The sequence below is a fragment of the Triticum dicoccoides genome, chromosome 2A (assembly GCF_002162155.2).
Source record: "Triticum dicoccoides isolate Atlit2015 ecotype Zavitan chromosome 2A, WEW_v2.0, whole genome shotgun sequence".
Lineage (NCBI taxonomy): Eukaryota > Viridiplantae > Streptophyta > Magnoliopsida > Poales > Poaceae > Triticum > Triticum dicoccoides.
Genome location: NC_041382.1, coordinates 343,467,643 through 343,485,703, shown reverse-complemented (window position 1 = coordinate 343,485,703; position 18,061 = coordinate 343,467,643).

The following is an 18,061-nucleotide window of genomic DNA, read 5'->3' as shown; positions in this document are numbered from 1 at the left end:
ACACATACGCTTTGACCTATCATTTAAATAACAATGTACATCGTTAGCTTATTATTACATTTCTTCATCTTTTTCCCTGTCTGCTTATTTACGACAAATTGCACCCGTACATTCTGCTACGTCCAGTGCGCCAGGGGCTCCAGTGTACCCCATAACATGGCAAGAAAAGTCCGAACACTTTCGACAGTGCATCACCCTAAACTTATAGCATTATATGCATCAGCTCTGAATCATGTCTTGGGTCAATAGTTGGGTTTGCCCGGCTCCCATGTTTTGGTACCTTACGTTCCGCTATATCAGCTAAGGTAGCAGTGGGAGAACTACTGCGATTGTTTCCTGATTCTTCCGGACGAGCACCTCAGTAGAGAAAGCCGAAAACTGACTATCATGATGTGGTGAGAGCTGGTCGCTATTCGAGAGGTCTCAAATCCTTAAAGATTTTTTCCGCTTCGGGCAAGGAATCGACCTTATCCAATTTAGGCGTATGTAGCGCCCCAAGTTCGGCCTTCCGAATACTAGGGGCTTCGCCAAAATTTAAAATTGTAGACTTCTATGTCAAAGTGAGAGTGATAAAGCTGTATAGTCCGATTGCCTTGTTCGCTGCGCTAAACACCTCCTTAAAGGACCAATTTTTTTGGATAAAGAGTGTTTAAGATTTATTCCGAACACCTCAGTACTAGTTACATGGCGGCAGAAGCCGACGACTGGCCAACTCTCAGATTTTCTAAACGGCTACACAGAAGGTAATATTTTAAATCGACAAGCGCTATATAGCGCACATGAACTCGTTTTCATATTACAAGATCACATGAGTACATTCATTCAAATATTACATCCTTAGCACATTCCTCCACCACAAGGTGGGCACTCTTTAGGACCCTGTCATAATACTTTTCGGGGTGGCGATGCTCCTTGCCCTCCAGTGGCCCCTCCTTCACCAGCTTTACAGCGTCCATTTTCACCCAGTGCACTTTCGCACGGGAAAAGGCCCTGCGCGCACCTTCAATGCAAACGGACCGCTTTATGACTCCAAACTGTGGGCATGCATTCACAAGCCGCTTTACCAGGCCCAAGTAGCTGCCAGGTAGGGGCTCGCCAGGCCACATCCGGACTATGAGACCCTTCATGGCCAGTTCAGCCACCTTGTGAAGCTCGACCAGTTGCTTCAGCTGGTCGCTCAAGGGCATCGGATGTTCAGTCCAAGTATATTGAGACCAGAACAACTTTTCTGTCAAGCTCCCTTCCTTGGCCCGGTAGAACTCCACGGCATCCGATACGCTACTGGGTAGATCTGCGAACACTCCTGGAGAGGTCAGAATTCGGGTAAGTAAAAGGAAAGTTTCCTTCACATGCTTGCTTTGCATAATGAATGCCTTACCCACCGCTATCTTCTTGACCGCTGAATCTCCTAGAGGGCCTTTTGAGCTTCGGCCTTGGCATTTTGTGCGTTCTCAAGGGCCTTCGCAAGCTCTTACCCCTGCGTCTTAGAGTCATGCTCCAAGGACTCGTATTTTTTGACGAAATCCTGGAGCTCTTGCTGAACCTCGCCGAGTCGGGCCTCTTGCTTCTCACGCTCAATGCGCTCCTGGGCCGCTCTGTCTTCGGCCTCGGACATCGCTTTCTTCAAGGCCGCCACTTCGGTCGTGGCCCCTAGAAAAATTCGTGATGATCCTATGATCTAATAACCACTTTTTTCTTTATCAATATACAGACGGGGTATCACTTACCTTTTTCTCTTCGAGCTGCCTCTTGGTAAGGACGAGGTCTTCCTCAGACCGCTCAAGGTCTCGCTTCAGTCCGGAGACCTCCGCAGTACGAGTGGCAGCGGCCAGTAGTGAAGCCTGCTTATTCACATAGACATATTCTGATTAGACTCATGTGATTGTTATTTGATCCTTTGTTCGGCCTTTTTTTTTGCGAACACCAAATGGAGCATCAGGGGGATACTTTCTATGCTGTGATATTTTCTCATAATTCGATTACATACCTCAAAGCCTGTTAGGAGGCTGGCACAAGCTTTGGTCAATCTGCTTTTGGCGGACCGAACGTTCTCGACCACCGCACTCATGATGGTGCGGTGCTCTTCGTCAATGGAAGTGCCGCGAAGCGCTTCCAACAAGTTGTTCGATGCCTCTGGATGGACAAAGTCCATTGACGCAGATAGCTTGCCCCCCTTAGCGAGGGGTCGCCTGACAGAATCTGGAACCACTGGAGGTTCCGGCGCAGTATCCGGCTGGGGGCCAAACTTGCTGCGGCCCCCGTTATTTGAACCCATGGGAGTCTTACCCCCCATGCGCCCGACATCTGGGATGTCGCCTTGGGGCGCCTCTAGAGTTATCTCCCCTTAGTCCGGTTCCCTTTGAGACAACACCTCGATGTCGTCCATGGGCTGGGGGGAGGTGGCTGTCGGGAGTGAATCGATGTTCATCGCCGACTGGCCCAAAGACTCATCCGAAGAGGATACGTCGATATGGGCTTTGGATCGACTGCATGATCATGTTTGACATGATAAGATGCAATATAACAAAACATACCAGAACTATTATAGTATCCGCATACTTACGACTTCGCCAGGGGCTTCTCCCTGCGCAACCACTCCTCGTCGCTATAAGCGGCTGTTGTGGACTGGTCCAGAAGGAGGGTCCTTCCCTTCTTGGACCCTTCAGCCTCCCCAGATGGGGCGGCCTTCCTTTTTTTGTCCTCCCCGGTTGGGGGGGAGAGAACTTTCCTCTTCCTCCTCCTCATTTTCATGGGAGTAGTGCGCCTCGGTGTTTTCGGACGATGAGTCTGATACAACCTTGTGCTGGAGACCTTTCCTGGCCCCCGCGGCCTTCTTTGCCTTCTTCTCTGGTGCCTCATAGGGCACCGGAACCAGCATCTCCGTTAAGAGAACTCTTGCTGGATCTTCGGGCAATGGGGCCGGACAATCGATCCACTCCGCTGTCTCTACCCAGTCCTGTTAAAATGGCGTGGAGGCTCAGATACCTCAAATGATTATACTGGGGAAAGGAACATCTTATGAGATATAAAGAGCTTACCGGATTGGCAGGGTGCTTTGCGCTGAGTCCGCAATCCTCGGTAAGGGGAGGAGGTACCTCGGCGGCCTTGAACAGCATCTTCCAGACGTCTTTGTGCGTCGTGTCGAAAATCTCTCGCAGCGTCTGGTGTTTGGCCGGGTCGAACTCCCACATATTGAATGCCCGTCTTTGACACAGAAGGATCCGGCGGAAGAGCATGACCTAGACCACGTTGACAAGCTTGATTTTCTTGCTTATCATACTTTTAACACAGTTTTGGAGTCTGGTTAGCTCCACCGATGAACCCCAGGATAGGCCCTTCCCTTTCCAGGAGGTGAGCCACGTGGGGATGAAGGATCGAAATTCAGGGGCCGTCACTGAGTTGGTGTCGTGCGGCTCAGTGATGTAGAACCACCTCGATTGCCACCCCTTCACGATCTCCACATAGGAGCCTTTGAGCCAGGTGACGTTGGGCATTTTGCCCACCATGGCGCCTCCGCACTCCGCTTGCTGCCCTACCACCACCTTCGGTTTCACGTTGAAGGTCTTCCGCCACAGGCCGAAGTTCGGCTTGATGCGGAGGAAGGCCTCACACACGAAGATAAACGCCGAGATGTTGAGGATGAAATTGGGGGCCAGATCATGGAAGTCCAGCCCGTAGTAGAACATGAGCCCACGGACAAATGGGTGGAGGGAAAATCCTAGTCCGCGGATGAACTAGGTGAGGAATACAACCCTCTCATGGGGTTCTGGGGTAGGGATAATCTGCCCCGCGTCTGGGAGCCAGTGCGCGATGTCTGCGGTCAGGTATCTGGCTTCCCGGAGCTTCGTAATGTTCTCCTCCGTGACGGAGGAGACCATCCACTTTCCTCCCGCTCTGGACATGTTTGGAATGGCTTTGCGGAGAAGATGAGAACTTGGGCACTGGAGCTCGAGTGCGCGAGAATGGATGGGCAGGGGAAGAAGAAGACGTGGGTGAAAAAGAGGAATCCTTGTACCTTTATAAAGGCGGTAGAAACTGTGCGCCTCCCAACTTGCCCCATAAAATCGCTTATTCCCCAAGCGCCGCGATTGATGGCACGGTTGGGTTACCCATATTCATATTGATGAGAATCCTGTGATAAGGGGAACACGATCTCTGCTTCGACAAGACGTGCCAATAAAACCGCCTCGCAACACGTGCAGTGGCAGGCAGGGAAAACGGTTCGTAATGATCGGGCCACGGCAGGACGTCACGTTATAAAAAGTTGTCAGCAGATTATATTTGTGGAATAATATACTCTCTACGGTGGTATGTGGAATTTATTTTGCAGAGGCGGAGATGATCCTTGTGTTCAAAATCTTCTATGGAGTATTCGGAGAAGGAACCCGCCTTGCAATGCCAAAGACAATCTGCGCGCCGGACTCATCGTCGTTGAAGCCTGGTTCAGCGGATACTGAGGGAGTCCTGGATTAGGGGGTCCTCGGACAGCCGGACTATATACTTTGGGCGTACTGTTGGACTATGAAGATACAAGATTGAAGACTTCGTCCCGTGTCCAGGTGGGACTCTCCTTTGCGTGCAAGGCAAGCTTGGAGAATCGGATATGTAGATCTCCTTCTCTGTTACCAACTCTGTGTAACCCTAGCCCCCTCCGGTGTCTATATAAACCTAAGGGTTTAGTCCATAGGACAAGACCCATCATAACCATAGTCTAGCTTCTAGGGTTTAGCCTCTATGATCTTGTGGTAGATCAACTCTTGTAATACTCATATCATCAAGATCAATCAAGCAGGAAGTAGGGTATTACCTCCATCGAGAGGGCCCGAACCTGGGTAAACATTGTGTCCCTCACCTCCTGTTACCATCAGCATTAGACGCATAGGTCGGGACCCCCTACCCGAGATCCTCCGGTTTTGACACCGACACCTGTGGAGGCTGGATGAACAGTAGCCGGTGGAGGCAGGAGGAAGACGCGGTGGATGAACAGTGAAGGCTGAAGGAAGTCAATGGTGGGTGAACAATGGCCTGTGGGGTCCCGTTTTGCGGTACGCCACACCCCTCCGATGAATAGGACCCCCATTTCGACCGTAGCTCTCCAACACAAGTCTATTTCCTCCGTTTTGTGGTACACCACACCCCTTCCAATGAACAGGACCCCCGCTTTGACTGTAGCCAGTCGAATAAAGGTCGTTTCCTCCGTATTGCAGTACATCAGACCCCGTTTTGGCTGTTCCGTACAAGCAGGTTGGCCGTACGTATGCGCGAGTACGCGTTCGAGACCCCGCCCGTATGTATGTACGTGGCCATATTTTTTGGCATGTGGCTATACGTGCATGTACACGGTTTAGAAGGGATTGCGTGAACTCCTATGTCGGGGGCTCTACTACTACACGTGCCGCTGCTTGCTTAGCCATGGTTCATCGCTACAGAGAGACCGATCGACCAGTATGTGTGTACACGTCCGCGACCAGAATGAGAACGCTACGTACGCTTCGACCACGTGCGTCCCGGCCATCAAGGAGGATAAGGAGGCACTTCCTTGTGTGCGAAGGTATTGATGGTGGGTCCGAGCTGTTAGGGCGAGGATTCATTTTTTCGCGCCTAATATGGAGGCACTTCCTTGCGTGTGAAGATGTAGCTGGTGGATCCATCTTTCAGCCTCACCACGTACACTACTCTTTCGGTGGCTATCGTTCGTTGACCACGTTGACCACTTCGTGCGGACAACACCCAGGCGGTGGACGAGGCGAGGCCTAGGAAGGGAATGACATTGAGACAGGGAAGACAAGGTAGGTGGATGCCCACGCGAAGAGGAGTATGAGGGTTCACTAGTTCGGCTGTGGTGTAAGGCTACCGTCGCTGAAGAATAACAAAGGGTGTGGGTGAGTAGAAGGAAGGCCTGGCCAGTAGAATTATGGTCGGGCGGTGAGGCCCGCGCGGCAGCACAACCGGCCACGGGAGGCTGGAGCAGGTAGTACGGCGGACGCAGGTTTGGGCACCTGGAGCAAATAACTAGAGGTTGACGACACAGCTTGGCCGTTGGATTAACATCCAGTAGTCAGTGCAGCTAGAATCATTTATTGACTGATACGTCCCCAATGTATCTATAATTTTTGATTGTTCCATGCTGTTATATTATCAATCTTGGATGTTTTATAATCATTTTATAGTCATTTTATATCATTTTTTGGTACTAACCTATTGACATAGTAACAAGTGCGAGTTGCTATTTTTTGCATGTCTTTACATCGCAGAAAATAAATACCAACCGATATCCAAATGCCACGACACTTTACGGAGATTTTTTATGGACCAGAAGAGACCTAATGGGCCAAGGTTGCGCCTGGGGTGCTCCAAGGAGAGAACAACCCACCAAGGCGTGCCAGGAGGCCCATGCAGGCTCTGTTCGGTTGTGCCACCTCGGGTGCCCCCCAGACTGCCTCTTTGCTCTATAAATACCCCCAATATTACAGAAACCCTACAGGAGTCGACAAAATCAATTCCAGCCGTCGCAGAGTTCAAAATCACCAGATCCAATCTAGATATCATTACAGATGGGGTTCACCACCTCCATTGGTGCCTCTCCGATGATGCGTTAGTAGTTCTTTGTAGACCTGCGGGTCCGTAGTTATTAGCTAGATGGCTTCAGCTCTCTCTTGATTCTCAATACAATGGTCTCTTGGAGATCCATATGATGTAACTCTTTTGCGATGTGTTTGTTGGGATCCGATGAACTTTGAGTTTATGATCAGTTATATCTTTTTATATCCATGAAAGTTATTTGAGTTTCTTTGATCTCTTATATGCATGATTCCTATAGCGTCGTATTTCTTCTCCGATATTTGGGTTTTGTTTGCCCAACTTGATCTATTTATCTTCCAATGGGAAGAGGTGCTTTGTAGTGGGTTCGATCTTACGGTGCTTGATCCCAGTGACAGAAGGGGAACCGACATGTATGTATCGTTGCTACTAAGGATAAAACGACGGGGTCTATCCCTACATAGATACATCTTGTCTACATCATGTTATCATTCTTATTGCATTACTCGATTTCTCCATGAACTTAATACACTAGATGCATGCTGGATAGCAGTCGATGTGTGGAGTAATAGTAATAGATGCAGCCAGGAGTCGGTCTACTAATCTTGGACGTTATGCCTATATAATGATCATTGCCTGGATATCGTCATGAGTTTTTGAAGTTCTATCAATTGCCCAACTATAATTTGTTTACCCACCGTTTGCTATTTTTCTCGAGAGAAGCCACTAGTGAAACCTACGGCCCCCGGGTCTCTTTCTAATATTATTTGCCTTTGCGATCTATTTTCCTTTTTTTTTATTTTCAGATCTACTAAACCAAAAATACAAAAATACCTTGCTGCAATTTATTTTATATGGCATTCGATCTATCAATATTTACAACTCTCTCATGTCTATTTGCCCATCTTGGGGTGCCGCTACCCGAAAGGGATTGACAACCCCTTTTACATGTCGGGTTGTGAGTAGTTGCTATTTGTGTGCAGGTGATGTTTATGTTGTGTTGCTTGGTTCGATAACCTTGGTTTCACATTTGAGGGAAATACCTACCGCCGCTGTGCTACATCATCCCTTCCTCTTTGGGGAAATACCGACATTGCTTCAAGCAACATCAAAGGAATTTCTGGCGCTGTTGCGGGGGAGGAACTTCAACATATACCAGGTTCCTAATCACAAATCTCATCTCCTGGCAATTTACATTATTTTCTATTTTAGTCGTCTCTCTTTTTCGTTCGTCGTTTTCTTGCCGAATCTGTTTTTTAGTGCAATATTGTTGTGTAGTCATCATGACTCAAGAGAACACCAAGTTGTGTGATTTCTCAAATACCAACAACAATGATTTTATCGGCACTCCACTTGCTCCTCCTGCCACTAGTGCGGAGTCTTGTGATATTAATACTGCTTTGCTGAATCTTATTTTGAAAGATCAATTTTCCGGTACTCCTAATGAGGATGTCGTGTCCCATATTAATACCTTCATGGAATTATGCGATATGCAAAAGAAAAAAATATGTGGACAATGATGTTGTGAGGATGAAATTTTTTCCGTTTTCTTTCTATGATTCTACAAAAAATTGGTTCTCTTCTTTGCCTCACAATAGTATTGATTCTTGGAATAAATGCAACGATGCTTTTATCACTAAGTATTTTCCGCCTGCAAAATATTTCCCTTAGAACCCAAATCATGAATTTCAAGCAACTTGAAAATGAGCATGTTGCACAATCTTTGGAGAGGATGAAAATGATGCTAAGGAATTACCCAACTCATGGGTTACATCTTTGGATGATCATACAATTTTTTTTATGCGGGATTGAATTTTGTTTCTCGTAATCTTTTAGATTCCGCCACGGGTGGTACTTTTATGGAAATTACTTTGGGTGAAGCCACCAAATTGCTTGATAATATCATGGCAAATTACTCACAATGGCATACTAAAAGAGCTCCCACTAGTAAAAAAGTTAATTCGGTTGAAGAAATTTCTTCTTTGATTGAAAAAGTCGATGCTCTTATGAAATTGGTTGCTAGTAGAAGTGCTACTATTGATTCTAATGATATGCCTTTGTCCATGTTGTTTGAGCAAAATAGTGATGCCGTAGATGTGAATTTTATCTCTTGAAATAATTTCAACAACAATGCTTATAGAGGTAATTTTAATCCTAGACCTTTTCCTAGTAATTCCTCTAATAGTTATGGTAATTCCTATGGAAATCCTTCTTATAATAATAATATGAACACCCCTGATCTTGAGAATAATACTAAATAATTTATCAACATGCAAAAAGTTTTCAACACTTCCATAGAAGAAAAGTTGAATAAGATTGATGATTTGTCTAGAAGCGTTGATAGAATTTATCATGTTGTGGAAAATATCAAGATGATAGTTTTTGTGCCTAAGGTTGATGAATCAATTAAAGCTCTTTATGTTTCTATAGATGAAAGTAAGAAAAGAACTGCTATGCATAGAGCTAAAAGAATTTTTTTAGAAAAATCATTTTCTAGTGACTATTTTCGCAAAAATGGTGAAGATCTTAAAATGATTGGTGTTTCTTCTATTGATCCTTGTTTATTAAAGTTAAGATTGATTAAAAAGGGACTGGAGAAGAGTTAACTTTAGCTAGAGGGCGTCCTGATAATTTGGAGGGTGAAAATCTTGTTGAGAAAATTGATAAAAGTGGGTTTGAAGAGGTAAAAACTTTAGCTAGTGATGTACCCACTCTTTTGGATTACAAAGATTTTAATTATGATAGCTGCTATTTGATTGATTGTATTTATTTGTTGCAATCCATCATAAATTCACCCCATGCTTATGAACAAAATAAAGCTTTTACTAAACATATTGTTGATGCTATGATGAAAGCTCTTGAAGAAAAATTGGAATTAGAAGTTTCAATTCCTAGAAATTTGCATGATGAATGGGAACCTACTATCAAAGTCAATATTAAAAAGTATGAGTGTTTTTCTTTGTGTGACTTGGTGCTAGTGTTTCTACTATCGGTGCCATGATTAATATGAAAGAAGGCAATATCAAGTTCCAGTTTCCTTTGAGGAAGTGAATGGAACACTTCCCTAGAACAAGAATTACGCAAACATATGAATCAGTCATGAGGGCATCTTATGGATCTTGAACCGAAGATGACAAAACTTAGATCCTTGCTTTATGCCTAGCTAAGGGAGTAAAACTATAGCGCTTGCTGGGAGGCAACCCAATGAATAAAATTTATTTTTGCCTTTTGCTTCCTGTTTTTGAGTGTTAGCACAATTATGCTACTGTTATGATTGTGTTTTTTATGTTTTAATTAGTGTTTGTGCCAAGTAAAGCCTTTAGGATCTTGTTGGGTGATAGTTGTTTGATCGTGCTGAAAAAACAGAAAATTTCGCGCTCGTGAAATAATTTTCACTTTTAGCCAGAGAAATAAAATACGCATTACTTCTGGATTATATCAATATAAAAATTTCTCGAGTCGTCCTTATTTTTTAGAATTTTTGGAGTTACATAAGTATTCGAAACACCCAGATTACTATAGACTGTTCTGTTTTGACAGATTCTGTTTTCTTTGCGTTGTGTGCTTGTTTCAATGGCTCTATGGTTTTCATTGATGAGTTTTTGCCATAGAAAAGTTGGAATACAGTAGATATAATGAAAGAAGAAAATATGAATGGGTTTGATACATCACTTATAGTAGTGATTTATTTTCTTATACTAACGGATCTCACGAAGGTTTTGTTGAGTTTTGTGTGATTGAAGTTTTCAAGTTTTGGGTTATCTTACGATGGATGAAGGAATAAGGAGTAAGAAGAGACTAAACTTGGGGATGCCCCGGCATCCCTAGCTATTGTCTAAAAGAGATTGTCGGTGTACTAGAATAGGGGTACCCTAGTACCCCGAACTTGTGCACGGGCAGTTGCAGCACCCCGCGGCAAGGCTTGCCGTGCTAACACCAAGATCCTCCGTGGTTCCCTTGGAGCCATTCAAGAACAAAGTATTTAAGCTCTGGAGACAAGGCCCCGGCAAGAGGAGCTTGCCGGGAAGGCCAACCGAGGCACTCCAAGGAACTTGCCGCGACGCGCCACACGCTCCAGCAAGGCAACAAGGCCCCGACAAGAGGAGCTTGCCGGGAAGACCAACCAAGGTACCTCGAGGCCCGGTGAGCGACAAGCCTCCGGACCCGACAAGATAACAGCAGCAGCAAGGCGCTTGCCGTGGCAGGCGGCTACTCTGTGCCCACGCTCCAGCGCATCCACCAACGTGTCGCTCTGGGGGCCTCTCCAGGCGCGCGTGGCGGGAGGCTGTGCAGCCAGCGGTGCGCAGTGGCATGCGAAGCTGACAAGATCGCCATCGTGACGAACGGTGGCGCCCCTAACGGTCCTTTTCTGCACTGTTTGGGCGACTCAGACGGGCATTTAATGCCCTTGTCCCCTGCCATTAGAGTTAGGTAGGGTGCACTGTACAAGTAAATGTACCAACCACCTCACTTTTTACATTTGTACCCTTCTCTGCATTGCCACCTGTCGGTGACCCCTTTAGCGTATAAAAGGAGGCCCATGCGCAACGTAGAGGGGGTTCGGTTCGACTGGTTCGCGAAGTTCGACTCATTCGTAACCCAGAAAAACACTAAGCTCTCTCTCTAGAGCAAGAACACAAGATAATCAAACAAGCAGCAGTAGGAGTGTTATCTCTCCGGAGAGCTCCGAAGCTGGGTAAACTGCTCGTGTGCTTCGCCTCGATTTGCTCTTCGTGCGTTCTCCGCCCCCCGCCGAACCGAAAGGGGCCCGGTCCGCCGGCCCCATAGGTGTTCGTGGATCAGTTTCCCCCGACATCTTTGGCGTGCCAGGTAGGGGGAGGCGTCGAGATTGTGTGAACCTGATCCGGCGTTCACACGAGCTAGATCTTCATTCCCTTCATCAACATGCCACCGAAGAAGAAGACTTCGGCGGCAGCCGCTCCGTCCACGTCACTTCCGCCACCGTTGGAGCAAACGGGTGGTGGAATGGACGCCGGCGGAAGAATGGACGTCGATGAGGAAGCTCATGATGCTGCCAGGTCCAAGAACAAGGCTGCACAAACCTCGGCGACTGTACATGTTCCACGCCACTCTCAGGAGGCGCAAGACCAACAGCGTCATGGCACTTGCAGTGCCATACGCATGATAGGCCAAGACCAAGCTGGTGGATCTCGGGGCGCTCAAGACCAGCATGCACGCCAGCGTGCTGGCACGAGCGGGGCACGGTCGCCTGGACGGGATACTGCTCCTTCTAACATAGTTAGAAGTCCGAGCACGTCCCGCTCCTCGCGCCTTCCGCCCCTGCCACCCACCACTCTAGCAGAAGCTTTGGCGCGAGCTCAACTTCTCCTAGATTACCCTCCGACGTCGGACAAGATCGACGAATGGAGGGCCACCATTCAGAGTCTCATCGGCTACGCCAACGGCGACACTCCATGGCGGCCGAGCGCGTCGCTGCCGCGGCAGGGTTGCCGGGCGCGAGCCGGTGGCGACGAAACGGGTGGAGGTGCAACTACCATGCAATCACCACCCCGAAGGCCAAGATCGCCGACTCGCCGGATCCACCTCGACAGCGACTCCACCGCATCTTCGGATCCACGAGCTCGTCGCGATCAGCGCCAAGTTCTGCATGATCGACAACAAGAAGACGCTCGAACTCGCATCGAGCGCCGAAGAGAAGCGCGACGTCAATCCAACAAGTGCGCTGGGCCCTCTGTTGACATGCATGCGCCAGGGGAACCAGGCGATCTGCCGTACGCGGTAGGTTGCCCTGCGTTCACTCGTGAGCTGCGGCAAGTCCAGTGGCCCAGCATGAAGAACTTCAAGCCAGACGTACCGGAGAAGTACGACGAGAAGACGCATCCGTCGGAGTTCCTCAGCATTTACACCATTGCGGTGCAGGCTGCTGGGGGATGGGATGACAAGATCCTTGCCAACTACTTCCCGCTGGTAGTCAAGCCCAACGTCGGGTCCTGGCTCAAGCACTTGCCGGACAACTCCATATCCTCTTGGGCTGATCTGTGCCATCAGTTTGTCGGCGCCTTCACAGGCGGACACAAGCCTCATGGCCAGGAGAGTGATCTTCATCTGCTCGCCCAGAAGGAAGGAGAGCCCTTGCGAAAGTACATTCAGAGATTCAGCAGTGTGCAGCACAACATCCCAGACGTCCACCCTGCTGCGGTGATCAGCGCGTTCCATCAGAACGTGCGAAACCGCAGGATGCGGGAGGGAATGGCAATGTGCAAGATCAGGGACGTCAGTGAGTTATATGCACTGGCCGACAAGTGTGCACGTGCTGAGGAAGGGAGGAGACTCCCCGGAGAGAATGTAGGAGCGGGAGGATCTGACAGTGAAGATGCTGCCCCGGCAAGGAAAAACCGGCGGCGGAACAACAGAAGGAGGAAAGGCAAAGAGGTGCTAGTTGTTGAGCAGTCCGGCAACGGTGGTGGCGCCAAGGAAGCCAAAGCTGGTGACTCCGGCAAGGAAGTTGCCGCGGAGGTGGCGGTCGCCGACAAGCAGGACGGCACCAACAAGCAGTATTGCAAGATCCACCGCACCAAGGGCCATGATCTCCAGAACTGTAAGAAAGTCGAGCAGCTTGTTGAGCAACAGAAAGCTGAATACGAGCGGCGCGACAAGGAGAAGGCCCAGGAAGGTGCTGGGGGATCCGGCAAGAAACGTCCCAGCCGAGGAGGACGCCGCGGCAAGGCCAAGCAGCGGCAAGGAGACAGACCTCCTCGCGGCCGCGACAAGGATGAAGATGACGACGACGATGAAGACATGGATGATGAGGAGACTGATGAGCAGGAGTTCCAGAAAGCCACAGAGGCCCTGTGCGTTGATGGTGGTGCTTCTCTGCACACCTCGCACCGCCAGCTCAAGCAGTGGGTGCGGGAAGTTAATGCAGCAGAACCACCCGTCGAGTCACGCAAGCCTCTGAAATGGTCCAGCATGCTTATCATCTTTGATATTGAGGACCACCCTGATCGCATAACTGCGGTCGGGTGCTTGCCGATGTTGGTTTCACTAACAATCCGCAACCTCAAGGTCACTAAGATGCTAGTTGATGGAGGGGCCGGCTTGAACCTGATCTCCTCCGCGGTGCTCCAGAAACTCCAGATCCCTGACAGCGAGCTCGAAGAGACCGGTACATTTCAAGGAATCAACCCGGGAAGAAGCAAGCCGAAGGTAAAGATCACGTTGCCGGTAACATTTGGCAGCGAGCTGAACTTCAGGATTGAGAGGGTCACATTTGATGTTGCTGACTTTCCATTACCTTACAATGGAATCCTTGGCCGTCCGGCACTCGCCAAGTTCATGGCAGCCTCTCACTATGCGTACAACATACTGAAAATGCCAGGCCCGATAAGTGTCATCTCTGTCCCTGGCGACAAGAAGGATGCTCTTATCTGTGCCGACAAGATCTACCGGGAAGCGGCAGCCGCAGCAGAACGCAAGACACTTGCCGCTGAAGCTCCCGGGGGGAAGAAGAAGACCAAGTCCGGCAAGAGTTCTGATGCCCACTCCGGCAAGCGCACCTCTTCGGAGTGCTGCGCTACCGTCGAGGATGCACCATTGAGCTCCACTGGCAAGTGTAAGAAGGCAATGACAGCTCCACCTAAGACCAAGAAGGTGTCCGCCAAGGAGGACGGCGCTGGTGGTACCTTCACCATCAGCGCCACTCTTGACCCCAAATAGGAAAGCGCGCTCGTTGCTTTCCTGCGGGCGAATGTCGACGTGTTTGCGTGGCAACCGTCTGATATCCCCGGTGTTCCCAGGAAAGTAATTGAGCACCACCTTGCCGTCTGTCCTCATGCGCGGCCCGTCAAACAGAAAGTCAGGAAACAGGCAGTGGAGCGCCAAGAATTCATCGCAGAAGAAATCAAGAAGTTGGAAGCAGCAGGCCTTGTCAGAGGAGTGCTCCATCCCACATGGTTGGCCAATCCTGTTGTCGTGCGCAAGGCTAACGGGAAATGGAGGCTTTGTATTGACTTCACTGATGTTAATAAAGCTTGTCCCAAAGACCCATTTCCCTTGCCGCGCATTGACCAGATTGTTGACTCCACAACCGGATGTGATTTGCTTTCATTTCTTGATGCATACTCAGGATACCATCAGATCTTCATGGCAGAAGAGGATGAAGAGAAAACCACATTTATCACCCCATGTGGCACGTACTGCTTCATACGGATGCCTTTCGGTTTGAAGAATGCTGGTTCAACATTCGCAAGGGTAGTCCACCATGCTTTTGAGCCGCAGATGCACAGAAATGTGGAAGCCTACATGGATGACATAGTGGTCAAAAGCAAGAACAGGGCGACCCTGATTCAAGATTTAGACGAGACATTTGCAAATCTGCGGAGGATCAACCTCAAGCTTAACCCCGAGAAGTGCGTGTTTGGAGTCCCATCCGGCAAGCTTCTCGGGTTCTTCGTGTCTTAGCGGGGAATTGAAGCCAATCCCGACAAGATCAAGGCCATTGAGCAGATCGAAGCACCAAAGCGCGTCAAGGATGTATGAAGGCTTGCCGGTTGCGTGGCTGCTCTCAGCAGGTTTATCTCTAGATCTGCTGAACGCGCCCTGCCATTTTTCAAAATTTTGAAAAAGGAAGGTCCAATGAAATGGACTCCGGAGGCGGAGGCTGCGCTGCAGGACTTGAAGAGATACCTATCCTCCACTCCAATACTTGTCGCACCTAAGCCGCAAGAGAAGTTGCTGCTATATATAGCGGCAACCAATCAAGTGGTTAGTGCTGTGTTAGTGGCGGAGAGGGAGGCAGATGATGAGCTAGCAACCACGGCAGATGCATCCAGCGACAAGCAGGGGGCTTCGCCCACAAGCTCTGGTCCCGACAGAGATGGATCTGCGCAGGAGCATGATAAGATGCAGAAGAGAATGGTGCAGCGTCCAGTTTACTTTGTCAGTTCCCTTCTACAGGGGGCTAGATCAAGGTACTCTGGTGTGCAGAAGTTGCTTTTCGGCCTCCTCATGGCCTCGAGAAAGCTGCGCCATTACTTCCAAGCACATGAGATCACAGTCGTCACTCGCTTTCCGCTGAAGAGGATACTGCAAAATCCAGAAGCGACAGGCAGGATTGTCGAGTGGGCGCTGGAACTGTCAAGCTTTGGCCTCAAGTTTGAGAGCACTTCAACTATCCAAAGTAGGGCATTGGCAGAGTTCATAGCAGAATGGGCGCCAACACCAGATGAAGAAATTCCAGAGACGAGCATCCCTGTCAAAGAGGCAAGCAAAGAGTGTCTGATGTACTTTGATGGTGCCTTCTCGCTGCAAGGCGCCGGTGCGGGCGTGCTGCTTGTCGCGCCCACCGGAGAGCACCTCAAGTACGTAGTCTAGATGCACTTTCCCAAGGAGCAAGCAACCAACAATACTGCAGAGTATGAAGGATTGCTTGCCGGTCTCAGAATTGCAGCAGACCTTGGGATCAAGAAGCTCATTGTCAGGGGTGACTCACAGCTTGTCGTCCGCCAAGTGAACAAGAACTACCAGAGTCCATTGATGGAAGCATATGTTGATGAAGTGAGGAAGCTAGAAGAGCACTTTGACGGCCTACAGATGGAGCATATCCCAAGAGCTCAGAATGACATTGCCGATGGCCTGTCAAAGTGTGCCGCACTAAAGTTACCTGTGGAACCAGGGATCTTTGTGCTCAAGTTGACTCAACCATCCGTAACACCATCAACTGGACAAAGCAAGAAGAGGAAGTTGATTTCTGGTGACTACTTTCCGGCAGAGCTCCCCGAAGCCGCCGCCAAGAAAGTCCCCAAGATCAACACCAAGGTTGCTGAGGGGCAGTCTACTCCGGCAAGCCTTATGGTTTGTTCCGTTGAAGCAGACGCTCCCGACAAGTTTTGCTCCGGCAAGCTTGCCGGGGAACATCAAGCTCCGGTAGGGCCGCAAGTCCTTGCCGTGCAAGCAGATGTTCCCGTAGCAGCAGATGTGCCTTTAGTCCTTGTTGTCGAGCCACAAGCTCCAGCATGGGCATAGCAGATTGTCCATTTCCTTCAGACCGGAGAACTTCCCGAAGAGCAAGAAGAAGCAGAAAAAGTAGCCCGGCAGTCAAGTATGTACCAGTTTGTCGATAGCATACTATACAGAAGAAGACTCGACGGTGTGAAATTGAAGTGTATTTGCCGGGAAGATGGACAAAAGCTGTTGGCAGAGATACATGGAGGCATATGTGGCCACCACATTGGCGCAAGAGCACTTGCCGGCAAAGCTTTCCGGCAAGGTTTCTTTTGGCCGACAGCCCTCCAGGATGCAACTGCACAAGTAACCAAGTGTGAAGCGTGCCAGTTCCACTCCAAACAGATACACCAGCCAGCTCAAGCTCTCCAGACGATCCCTTTATCCTGGCCATTTTCGGTCTGGGGGCTCGATATCCTCGGCCCTTTCCCCCGAGCTGTCGGGGGCTTTGAGTACTTGTACGTCGCAATCGACAAGTTCACAAAGTGGCCGGAAGTGCAGCCAGTGAGGAAGGTGACAGCACAGTCAGCAGTCAAGTTCTTCAGGTCAATTGTTTGCCGTTTCGGGATCCCTAACAGGATCATCACCGACAACGGCACGCAATTCACGAGCCGCACCTTCATGCAGTATGTCCAAGACTTTGGCGCCAAGGTCTGCTTCGCTTCTGTTGCTCATCCAAGAAGCAACGGTCAAGCAGAGAGGGAAAATGCTGAAGTGCTGCGCGGGCTCAAGACCAGAACTTTCGACAGGCTGCGCAAGTGCGGAAGAAACTGGATCGAGGAGCTGCCGGTGGTTCTTTGGTTGATCAGAATGACGCCAAATCGAGCCACTGGCCAGATGCCTTTCGCTCTAGTCTATGGAGCAGAGGCAGTTCTCCCCACGAAACTCGTATACGGATCGCCTCGAGTGCTCGCTTATGATGAGCTTGAGCAAGAACAGCTGCGACAAGACGACGCGCTGCTCCTTGAGGAAGATCGTCTTCAGGCTGCTGTACGAGCTGCTCGATACCAGCAAGCTTTGCGCCGCTACCATAGCCGCAAAGTTAAAGCCAGAAGCTTCGAGGAAGGCGACCTTGTTATTCGGCGCGTTCAGTCCACCAAGAATTCCAACAAGTTGACGCCGAAGTGGGAAGGCCCTTATTGGGTGAAACGAGTCACAAGGCCCGATGCTGTCCGCCTTGAGACCGAAGATGGTATTCCGGTGAGCAACTCCTGGAACATAGAACATCTTCGTAAGTTTTTCCTGTAGGGCGCGGTTGCCGGAACCCATTACGGCAACCACCTTTTGTACAAGTCTTGCCGCTGTTGCATGTAATCCTTTGTACAAAGCCGGGCGCAGATCCCGTGCATAAATAGAACCCCATGTGCTCCGCACAACTTGTCCATTTCATGCATTAGTTTCTTTCTTGCATGCGTTATCTGACACTTTGTGCAGCACCTATATCCGGTAAGCAATAACGAGCCAAAGGGCTCCATGTCATTATTTTCTCTTCTTTCTTCTTTTTCAACAAAGGAAAAGAAGGTTCCCTCGCACACAA